The sequence below is a fragment of the Cotesia glomerata genome, linkage group LG7, assembly GCF_020080835.1.
Source record: "Cotesia glomerata isolate CgM1 linkage group LG7, MPM_Cglom_v2.3, whole genome shotgun sequence".
NCBI classification, from domain to species: domain Eukaryota; kingdom Metazoa; phylum Arthropoda; class Insecta; order Hymenoptera; family Braconidae; genus Cotesia; species Cotesia glomerata.
Window position 1 is genome coordinate 4,441,787 of NC_058164.1, and position 12,319 is coordinate 4,454,105.

General features: G+C 28.3%; 1 protein-coding gene across 1 annotated transcript in view; it reads right to left on the minus strand.

Moving 5' to 3' along the window:
* The window catches only part of LOC123269510 (zinc finger homeobox protein 3), a 239,527-nt gene that overhangs the window by 201,970 nt on the left and 25,238 nt on the right, over positions 1-12,319 (minus strand). Inside the window, exon 2 of the mRNA XM_044735249.1 lies at positions 2,907-2,957. The gene's annotated coding sequence lies outside the window, so the exon portion shown is untranslated. The remainder of the gene's footprint in view (positions 1-2,906; positions 2,958-12,319) is intronic.

Here is a 12,319-nt window from a genome sequence, read left to right on the forward strand (position 1 = left end):
AGTTAGTCATAGGCCGAAACTCGCAAAAAACGGGCCACAAGTCAACATTGGATAAAATTTAGGAGCGCGCGTAGCGCGCTCTTCAAACTTCTAGTATTTTTAGAATTTTGAAGGGGAGGTGTGACGTTAAGATGAAAATTTTAATTTCAGTCTTTGATAAACAGAAAAAAAATCTCAATCTTTTTTTAAAATAAAACCAAAATTTTTGGGAATTTTGAAATTTAAGAAATAGTTTTTGTAAACAAGTAAATTTTTTTTCCTCTAAAAATTTCGTAATAAAAAATTCTTTTTAATTAATTTATTAAAAAAATTAATCATTAACGTCAATGGCAACTTTATTGACCGCGAAATGAATGTTTTAAATAAAATGGAACATCGTAAAAAAATTAATTTATATTAATTTGAAGGTGAACTGCCGCGAAATTTAAATTAACAACTTTGCGCTGGGATGTGTGAAGATATTTTTAATGTACATAAGATCCATGTGTGTGTGTATTTATGTGTAATAATAACAAAATAAAAGACAGTGTTATTATTGTGTGTAAGTCTTGAAACCGTACGTCCTACGTATAGTACTTGAGCGTGGTAGCCAAGCGGCCTACTCGGATCTAACAATGAAACCCGAAGAAAAACGACGTGTCGGATAGGAGTCTGGAAAGATACTGGATACTGTTCCTAAATTGTTAGTGTGTCTGTGTGTGTGGATGCTCGCCGTTTAACGACGATTTCGATCGTTTACGACTTTAATAATTTAGGCGCAGCTCGGACGCGACGCTCGACACGTTTTGGCTCGTAAACCGCTGACTAAATCCGTATTTATGGGAAAGAAAAGGTAGCTGGACCCTCTGCATTCACCAGCCACCTTCTACAATTTTACTTTTATTCTTTTAATTTCTTCTTTTGCCTTTTTATTTATTGTATTGTATTTTACATCCGATCGGAGTCAGACCATTTTTTCTGATGACCCTAAAAGCGATTTTGAGACGAGTAATTAAAATAATTATTCAAATCTACTTTTTAGGAGTCAGTTGTAAATCAGCAAGTTTAATATTTATGAATTTATTTTATTGATTTTCATTAAAATTATTTTTTACGGGCCGTAAAAATATATTATTCTGAATAAAATGTGTGTAATAATCTCTGAAGAGTTGGGAGTAAGTATGAGCATGTGTGGATGCTTTGCTGTTGTACGTGCAAATAAAACGTTTGTCCAAGAAAGACCGCGTTGTTTTTTCGGGGTGTGGTAAGCCAAGTACTAGAGTTGAGGGTTGAACAAAGGTTTCTTGACCTTTTTCTCATCGCATCTTTATATATATATGTACATATATATGTATGTATGTCCTATCTCTTGACATTACAAGACTAGTCGATTTTTTTATTTCCCGCAAATGTGGAGCATAAATATAAATTAAGAAGAGAAAATGGATGGAAAAATTTTAATTTGTGTTTTTAGAAAAATTTTTTATTGAAACAAATTTATAAATGAGAAAAATTATTATAATCTAGGGGGCTGGTTTATTATTTATTAGTAACAGAAATTTTTTTAAAGTTTATAGAAGTGAAATTGACTGGACTCTTCCGTAAAAATTGGTTATCAATGGAATATTCTTATTTGTTTATAGGTTTTATAATTTAGAAAAACTAGATTTTAGTTTAATAAGATTGAATGTTTAATTAATTTTTGTGATTTAATTTATTTTTTAAGGTTATTTCACTTGAAAATATAGATAGAATAATAGCTACTAGTAAAAAATAATAACGAATTTCATTAAAGTACATTTTTACAAATATTTAACTAATTGCATAAAATTTTATTAGAATGATAATTGTATAAAAGTGTTGTTAGAATTAACTGTGATTGAGCAACAACTTATCACAAAAATGTGTAATTTTTTATACAGCTGATAAGTCGAGAGCGATTGCAGCGCCGTCTCAAAGTCGGTGGATAATACCACTTGGATTAATTTTTACTAAAAAGTCCGGTTAATTTTTTAGTAGTTTCAGTAAAAACATTTTATTTTACGGTAATTTTTAATATTAAAATAGCCAAAAATAATTATTCATCTTATTAATTTTTCGCGTTTATTATTTTTTACCTCAATAATACTACAGTAAAAATTAATGTTACTTTTCTATATTTTTTGCCATGTAATTGTGAATAATTATTAAAAGGATTGTAATTAGATCAGAAATTACAGAAAACAAAGATGGAATATCTTTATAAAGGAAAAAAAATTAACTTGAATCAAGTAAATAATTTTGAAAAACATTAGCTTGTAGATTTGAGTAGAAAAATTCTTAAACTAAGAAATATTTCTTGGTTTAAGTAAATTCCACTTGATTTAAGAATTTTTCGTCTTGAGTCACGAGAAAGAAACTTTTTGAAATTACTTTTTTCGTTCAAGAATTTTTTAGTAGTTTCAGTAAAAACATTTTATTTTACTGTAATTTTTAATATTAAAATAGTCAAAAATAATTATTCATCTTATTAATTTTTCACGTTTATTATTTTTTACCTCAATAATACTATAGTAAAAATTAATGATACTTTTCTATATTTTTTTCCATGTAATTGTGAATAATTATTAAAAGGATTGTAATTAGATCAGAAATTACAGAAAACAAAGATGGAATATCTTTATAAAGAAAAAAAAATTAACTTGAATAAAGTAAATAATTTTGAAGAACATTAGCTTCTTGTGAGTAAAAAAATTCTTAAACTAAAAAATATTTCTTTAAGTAAATTTTACTTGATTCAAGAATTTTTGTCTCGATTCAAGAGACTGAAACTCTTTAAAATTATTTTCTTGGTTAAAATTAATTTTTTTTCTTTGTATAACACAAAATGAATGCACAGCAGAAATAAATAAGTGTAAAAACTTATTTATATTTTTTATCAAACTCACCAGTGGAGGATACTGCAAAACACATCTACGGTCCTTCGACACCCTCACGTCCTGCAACAGAAGAGATAAGAGCTTGATCAGCCGGTGGAAATAATGCATGCTTGGGAGTTGAAATTTTCAGGTCACGATTCGCGGGATAAAAAGATCTTCCTTGACGTCAAAAGCAATTCCCTTCGAGCGGGCTGCATGTATAAACATCTACAGCACACACACGGTACATTAGTAGACATTCAGTGTACGTGTTTACTATTGATGTGTATTTATTTACACACATTCGTACAGATATATGGAAATCCAGGCCCGAAACGCCACGCCTACGGAAAGGAATAGGAATAGTTCGACTCAAAGATCGATCGGAACTTTGTTGAACCGCGAAAAAGTGGATTGCCTACGCGTCTGATATCTCACTAACAATAAATACATCGAGCATAAATCTCAACCGGTAAAAACTTTTTAAATTTTTCATAAATATCCCGGGGAAATGATGCACCCCCAGCAATACCCATGATATAGTTACAATATATATGCATACCATCCATATGTATCTGTCTTCGAGTGCTGCTCGAGGATTTCATCCTCTCTGTACACTGTTACGATTGCTACTCTGTGTTTTGTGTTATATAAAATATTGTATTTTTTATATTTTATAAATTTGTGCACAGCAGTAAAATTAATTTTATTTTATTTCATAAGAAATTTTTTAATACACAGAAAAAAAATTACTTGAATCAAGTAAATAATTTTGAAGAACTTCATCTTCTTGATTTAAATAAATTTTTCTTGGTTTAAATAAATTTTACTTGATTCAAGAATTTTTCGTCTTGATTCAAGTTAAATTTTTTTTTTCAGTGTATAAAATTAATTATTGTTGTTATTAAACTTTTATGATTATGAAATTATTGTGAATTAAAATACAAAAAAATTAGAAAAAAATGTTTTATTTAAAAATAATCTTTTCTGGACGTCCGGGTATAAATGGGTGTATGTGGCAGGGAAATTGGTCGAAAAAATGATCGTACCGGAATAATTTTTTTTTTATTATCGAAAGTAACACACGACGGATTTTCTTGATTAATATGAGCGTAAAAAATGAGATTATGAGGCGTGCACTTTTGGATTTTCCAAACTTTTTATGTTTACTGTTTAACTAAAATGACTAAGATCTTCTAGCATTTAAAAAACCGCGGTTACTTATGCGCATGAGTTACTGCGCAAGCGGTGTTGCCAAGTCAAATACAAGACTTTAAAGAACGCAAGTTGCGAGTAATTTTTCATAAAAAATATAAAATATCTCCGTAATACGTTCGGAAAGCTTATTCTTTATTGTTTTAATCGAAAGCTTATTATTTTTTCAATCAAATTCAATGAAAATAAAATTTTTTTTAAATCGTTAATTGCATTAAATTCTTAACCAAATACCGTCTGCTGGAATCTCCATTCATGTAAAAATTACAGTTTTAATCCTAATTATTTCATTAAAATCCCGAAAACCTACTGTTTTTATTTTATTAATTATTAGACTACAAAGATTTAATTTACAAATTTTCAGGAAGTTCTACAAATTTGACTTCGCGTAGATCTCCTTAAAGTATTTTAATTTTTTACCACTCAAATATTGAAATATTGTGTTAAATTTAATATTTCCTTTATAAAAAATTAATAATAAATTTTTTTAATAAAAAATTCGTTTAAAAAATTAATCATAAATTTTTCAATTAAAAAAGTCATTGTTTACAAAATTAATAATAAGTTTTTAAATTAAAAAATTTTAATTTTTTTAATTATTAGGCTACATATATTAAATCTACAAATTTTCAGGAAGTTTTAAAAATTTTCTCTCCTTAATTAACATTAATTTATTTGTTTTATACAGAAAAAATGTCCGAGGACTAATAAAGTATGCAAATAAAGTAATTTACTAATCCATAAAGCCCTAAAAATTAGAAATTAAATATCAGATCCACCGTGGAGTGACCTATAGACATAAAGACGCGATAAATATTAAAATTATGAATCCTAAAATAGCCCATTTAGATTAGAAGTGTTTAAAGCTGGCGTAGCGAATCGTCATTGCGGTCGACAACTAAAAAATAACTAAAAAATAATAAAGATTACAAGAGTGCCCGCCTAATGGAGAAAATTTGACATTTCTCCTCGACGGTGCAATTAAGCGGCCATTAATTAATAGCCCCTCGACAATGTGTAGCTCGGCGTGCCAGTAAGAGTGAATGATGCGTTACACTATATACCATATATATAATATATATAATACCATAAACCATATATAGTATAACTAAGACCCAGTGGAGTGTCCTCCGTCCGCGGTCTCGGGTCTTTATAAATTTGCATGTCTTTGGGCGCAAGAATCATTTTTTATCCCGTCTATAGGTACATATATTATATATTATATATTATATACATATATATATATATAGGAGATATTCACTGCAGAAGTTAACCCGCGGACCCACAGCGGACAGTTACGCGGTCTTTTTCTTCCTCGCCACCAAACCAGATAGTTCCCGTGGTATGGTGTTGCTCGTAATAACCAAGCGAATGTCTCAGTGAAGGAAGGTAAGAGACGCCTCGTTACCGCCTCACTCTTTTACTACATAATAATATTTATCTTCCTTTCCTTTTTGCACATAATTTTTAGCGCCCGCTACATGAACGCATGTGCATATTATATATTTATATATTTATACTTATATTTAGATGTATGGACGTATACAGACGGGCAATGTACATGTGTATAAATAAATAAATATACACATTATAATAATAACTTGTCTCCGAAGAAATGTCACACACTGGACCTCCATCAACGCTGTGAATCAATTAGCCACCGGGCATATTTTTATCTCCCGTCGTGGTCTCTCATAAATTTCGATTTCGGAATTCCTCGCGATAATCCGATAAGTGAGTATACATTTTTTTTTTTTTTTTTTTTTTTTTTTTTTTAATGAATATGTGTGTATTAATGTGAACGTTATGAGTTATAACTAAATAAAATGTGGTACTAAAAATAACAGAAGTTTGATGATTGTTTTTGAAGAAATAATTTTATTATTAAAAGGGGAATTTATTTGAAATTTTATATTAGAATTAGAATACAAATTTTTTTAAAGGTATTAAAAATGAATTAGTACTAAAAAAAGTTTTTTTTTTTTAAGGTAATTTATTAGGTACTAGCAATCTTGCAGTCACTATGTGACTTGTGAACTATGAGTAAATAAAATTTTGATCCTTACAATAAAAATACATGAGAGTGTGAAGTTAGTCTATATACGAAACTCGCAAAAAAATGGACCCTGATCCCTTATTGGTCGAAATTAAGGCGCGCGCGTAGCGCGCTATTTCAATTTCTAGTTTATTAAATAATGAATTTTGTTAAATTGCACTGTACTTTCTTAAATATTGACGTTTTTAGAGATATAAGCTCATCCTGATGTTATACTCATCAAGAGCTTTCATTTGAATACCCACATGCATTTTTATATATTTTTCATATATACATATATATAATATATAAATATATGAAAAATTGATGTGGGTACTCAAATGAAAGGTCTCGATGAGTGAAACATCGGGATGAACTTATATCTTTAAAAATCTCAATAGTTGACAAGATAGCTATGTCAGTTCTTAATTATTGATATTTTTAAAGATATAAGCTCATCCAGATATTACACTCATCAAGAGCTTTCATTTGAATACCCACATGCATTTTGATATATTTTTCATATATACATATATATAATATATACATATATATAATATATATAAATATATGAAAAATTGATGTGGGTACTCAAATGAAAGGTCTCGATGAATGAAACATCGAGATGAGTTTATATCTTTAAAAATATCATTAGTTGACAAGATATAACGTAATTTCTTAATTATTGATATTTTTAAAGATATAAGCTCATCCTGATGTTATACTCATCAAGAGCTTTCATTTGAATACCCACATGCATTTTTGATATATTTTTTATATATACATATATATATAATATATATAAATATGTGAAAAATTGATGTGGGTACTCAAATGAAAGGTCTCGATGAGTGTAACATCGGGATGAGCTTATATCTTCAAAAATTTCAATATTTCACAAGATAAAAGGTCATTTCTTAATTATGTGGACTATCCTGGACACAAAATTTTTCTTATTCTCTTAATAATATAGATTATTATCAGATCTGTTAATTTAAGTGAAAAAAAATTAAAATTTTATTACAAAAATTTTTTCAGCTGCTTACTTTCTACATTAATAAAAAAAAAAAAAAAAAAAACTAAACTTGTCAAGCAGGCAAAAAATATAAATGAGTTTATCCCGATCCTCTATAGCAGCCAGAAAATAATTTAAAATCCACAAATACATTATAATACCGAATGATATTTAATAATTTTATAATGTCTATTGGACGACAAGGCATTTATTTTTATCCTAAGCTATGATCGCACTCGACCGCATTTTGTAGACGATACCACTTACAAGTAATGTATAATTGTCCGAGCTTGTGTGTGTAAATAACCATGTGGGCTCATATAAGTGTGTATAAAACAAACATTACACACTTAAAATTATATATAACATACATATTCACTTCTATTTCATCTCACACACTCGGCTGAGATCCAATCACGGTAATTATCCGCGTCGACAATTACAAGTGATCTCGCGATCGCGACTATTAGGGTGGAGCTTTACACACCACACTGGCTTACTGACACAACAGAGTGAGATCAAGAGATGCTTCAAGTATATTATATTGCACATATATATTATTAAGAAAACAATGATGTAGTATGGACTATCGTCATCGTTATAATTGTCCCGATTATTATGCCAGAATTCCAGAGTACTTATTATTATTATTATTTAAATTTTTATTAAAAAAAAATAATTATAAATTTTAATTAAACGAAAAAATTATTATTAAATGTAATAAAAATATAATTAATAGTCTCTATAAAATTTAATTTGACGTGAGATTTATTGTAAGACAACAAAATTGTCCGCGACAATTAATAAAACTCGTAAAATTAATTTAATTCTGGGTATGAATACTCAATTTATATATTTATAAATTTATAAATAAATGAATAAATATATAAGTATGTAGTGGTGAAGTGTATTGAAATAAAGACGGTGTTTTTCTCATAAGTGAAGCTAAGCGTGGGCGAACCTCTAAAACGAGTGGAGTGGAGAGGCTGTATAGTAAGTAACACGGCTAAACAGTGAGTGAAAGAGTAAAAAAAAGATTGAGTTTGTGTTGAGGGAGTGAGGGAGTGAGTGAGTGAGTGAGTGAAAGAATGTATGTATACGTGTTTGAATGCGTGCTAGAGTGGATGTCTCCTGCCTCGCCTCGAATTAATAAACAGCAACAAATGAGTGCCTGTAACTCGTCGCGTCCCACTTTTACTTGTAGTTCTTCTACTTAAACTCCTCTACTACATCTTCTTCTTCTGCTTCTTCTTTATCTTCGTGGCTGGTTCTCGCCTTAAGATTGTACGTATGACACTGGTATGGTGTTTGTAAGATATTCTTCCTCTTCTGTCCTCCTTTATTTCGGTTTTCTCTTTTATTTGTTTTTTTGCTTTCACTGTTATTAGTATTTATAATCAACTGTCTAAGTCTATGTTTCTCGTCACAGCCCAGGGCTTGGCTTATTCTGATACCAATAATATGTTCGTACGTGTAAGTTTATAAGGATTGGAGGTACATATGTGAACAACCAATGGAACGTTTATTGCCAAACGGAGTTAGATTTATGTGTATCATTCACTCCAATCAGTTCCTGTCAGTTTTTTTAAATTCCAATTATTACAGTTCTTGTCGACGGTCGATTTATTTTTTGGTTTAATTATCTTGAGGCTCGGTACTTTTACTGGGAACTTTAATTAATTAGAGATTGATTAGTGGGATTTTATTGTGGCCTAATAAAGTTGGGGAATTTTTAAGAAAATTTTTTATTAATTTTATTGATTAAAAGAATTTGATTTTTTAGACAAAATTTAAAGGGTGGAGTTGTAAATTTTTTTGAACAATAAATTTTAATTTTTTTTATAAAATTTTATAGTTTAATAATTAAAAAAAAAATTTTTTGATAAAAATTGAAGACAAAAATTTTTTGTTAAAAAGTGAGAAAATCTATATTATTAAGAGAATAAGAAAAATTTTGTGTCTAGGATGATTATATGATAAAATAGGTTTTTTCAGTGAAATTTAGGGTCATTGCAAGGGTCTTAATTTGAATTTGTGCCTATTCAAGGTTTTATTTCATTTTCACTGATAGTAAATTTATTATGATAAGTATTTAAGCTGCATTCGAAAATAATCTTCCTCTAGATACATAAGTAAAAAATGACCTTGTACTTTGTGAAATATTGACATTTTTCAGGATATAAGCTCATCTTGATGTTACACTCATCGAGACCTTTCATTTGAGTACCCACATCAATTTTTCATATATTTTATATATTTTATATATTTCACAAATACCGTATATATAAAATATATAAAAAATACCATGTGGGTATTCAAATGAAAGGTCTCGATTAGTGTAACATCGGGATGGGCTTATATCTTTAGAAATGTCAATAATTAAGAACTGACATTGTTATTTTGTTAACTAATGATATTTTTTAAGATATAAGCTCACCCCAACATTACACTCATCAAGACCTTTCATTTGAGTACCCACATCAATTTTTCATATATTTTATATATTTATATATTTCACAAATACCATATGTATAAAATATATAAAAAATACCATGTGGGTACTCAAATGAAAGGTCTCGATTAGTGTAACATCGGGATGGCCTTATATCTTTAGAAATGTCAATAATTAAGAACTGACATTGTTATTTTGTTAACTAATGATATTTTTTAAGATATAAGCTCACCCCAACATTACACTCGTCGAGACCTTTCATTTGAATACCCACATCAGTTTTTCATAATTTATATATATTATATATATATGAATATATGAAAAATATATGAAAATGCATGTGGGTACTCAAATGAAAGCTCTTGATGAGTGTAACATCGAAATGAGCTTATATCTTTAAAAACGCCAATATTTAAGAAAGTACAATGCAATTTAACAAAAGTCATTATTTAATAAAGCAAAATTTTATTTATTCATAGTTCACTAATTAAAAAAATTTTTTTTGAATAAAAAGATGAAAAGATTACTATAAAAATTTTTTTTTTATAAATATTGAGATCTTTAACAATTAAAAAAAATTTCAACATAATTATACATTGTCAAATTTTATCTAAATAAAAACTAAGCAAAAAATTTTTTTTTAAAAAACTCCTAAACCATGAGAACGTCGACACAAATAACCGAGCAAATTAATATAATAAACTAATAATTAAAACAGCGGTTTTAAATGACAATGAGTGACGATCCTACTGTTTGATTACCGATGATGGAGTAGTTTCTACCCGAGCAGAGAAGACGAAGGCGGAATTGTGAAACTTATTATCCATCTATCATAATACCTCATACACTCATTACTTCAATAAAATAATAATAAAAATAATGATAATAATCGTCCAACATTACACTAGGCGGTATTAAAATGACGTGTTTGAATTACTGTCGACTAATTTACATTTATAATTACGAGCCAGCGTCTTAACCAATTAATAATTACAGGCTAGACATAAACACACATCAATACATACTGAGTTATTTAGTGTATGGGTGTATGATTGGTAAATTAAAATAGCTTATGTACACCGTGACATTACTACATGACATTAGAATTCAATGGTAGGCAAACACTGTCACGTGATACTCGAGTAGAATTAATAAGACAAATTTATTGTCTTTAACATTGTCGAATTTCCGGTTCTTTGTGTTAATACCTACATCTATACATCTATACGTATATATAAATACACTTAGTTTCATTTATTTCTGTTTTTGGTGTCACCTGCCTTTAAAATACTAATCATTCATCAAATACACATCGTACACACATACTACAGTGTCCGTAATAAATTAACTTTTTATCTCTCGATAAAATTTAACGATTAAAAATACATAAATTTGAATTTAATTACAACGCCTCAGTATATTTATATAAAATACAATAATACTATCCATCCAATGAGCAAAGCCTGACTTTATTATAAATTGCTTTAATGATAATTAAAAAATTTATCAATTTTGATTTTTATCTCCGATCGCTGAGCCTGTACTTTACTAAGACGTGTTTACTATTGAGACATCGCTCAACCACTGGCATTTTATTCAATAATAATAATAACAACAATAATCAAGTTAACTTAATATAAGCAGGAATAAAAATAGCGATACTGGAAAGTTGAGACTCGAGGAAAAAATAATAATAGAGTTATAATCATGACAGCAGCACAGGGTAATTAAATATTTAATTGCAAAAATAATTAACGAGTAATTAGTTTTGTATGATTGGATTAATTGTCAAGGAGTATAGAGCCGAGAGCGTGTTACTGCGCAATATTTAATTACTTTTTAGTTAATTATGTTATTACATTTTATCTATTTGTATTTTTATTTTCAATGTAATGTTTTTTTTTTAAGCGACCGCGTGGTGGCACACGTGTTTCCGCTCGCTCGCGGGGATACATTCAACATTCCGCGGATTTTTATTAATCATAGTTAAAATAGCAGGTAATTTTTTTTTAATCAAAATAAATAAAATTTAAGTATTGAAAAAAAAAAAATTTTTTTTGTTAAAAAAATTAGAAAAAATTTTTTTTAACAATTTTTTTTGTTGAAAAAAATTAAAAAAAAATTTTTAACAATTTTTTTTATTAAAAAAATTAAAAAAAAATTTTATTTCAACAATTTTTATTGTTAAAAAAATTAGAAAAAGTTTTTAGTAATAATTTTATTTGTCAAAAAATTAAAAAAAAATTTTTTTGTAAATAAAAAAAAATTGTTAATATTTTTAATGTCATTTAATAATTAAAAAAAAAAAAAATAAGTACCTCGTAATTTTAAAAAAAAAAATCCATTTTTAAAAACTTTTTTAATTCCACAAAAAATAAATTAAAGGAACGATTTTAAATTATTTATTTAAATATATTATTTATGTAATTAATTAGATATATATTTAATGTAATGACAGTAAATAAAATCCAATTAATTGAAATAATAGAAAGTACACGTCAGACTTGTTAAAGTCGCGGGTAACTCGCCGCGGGAGAGAGAAAGAGGCGCTCTGATCGCGGCGGTGCGCGAATCCGTGGTGGGGGCGTCTGCGGCCGGCTACGCCAGAACTAAGGGGTTGTTTGTCTGATCGCAGTGCTCCGGGGTTCTCCTCGGCCTCCCACCGACTGTTTTGCATAGGGCCTGCGCGGAGACACGAGAAACTGTCTCGTCGTTATTACAAAAAA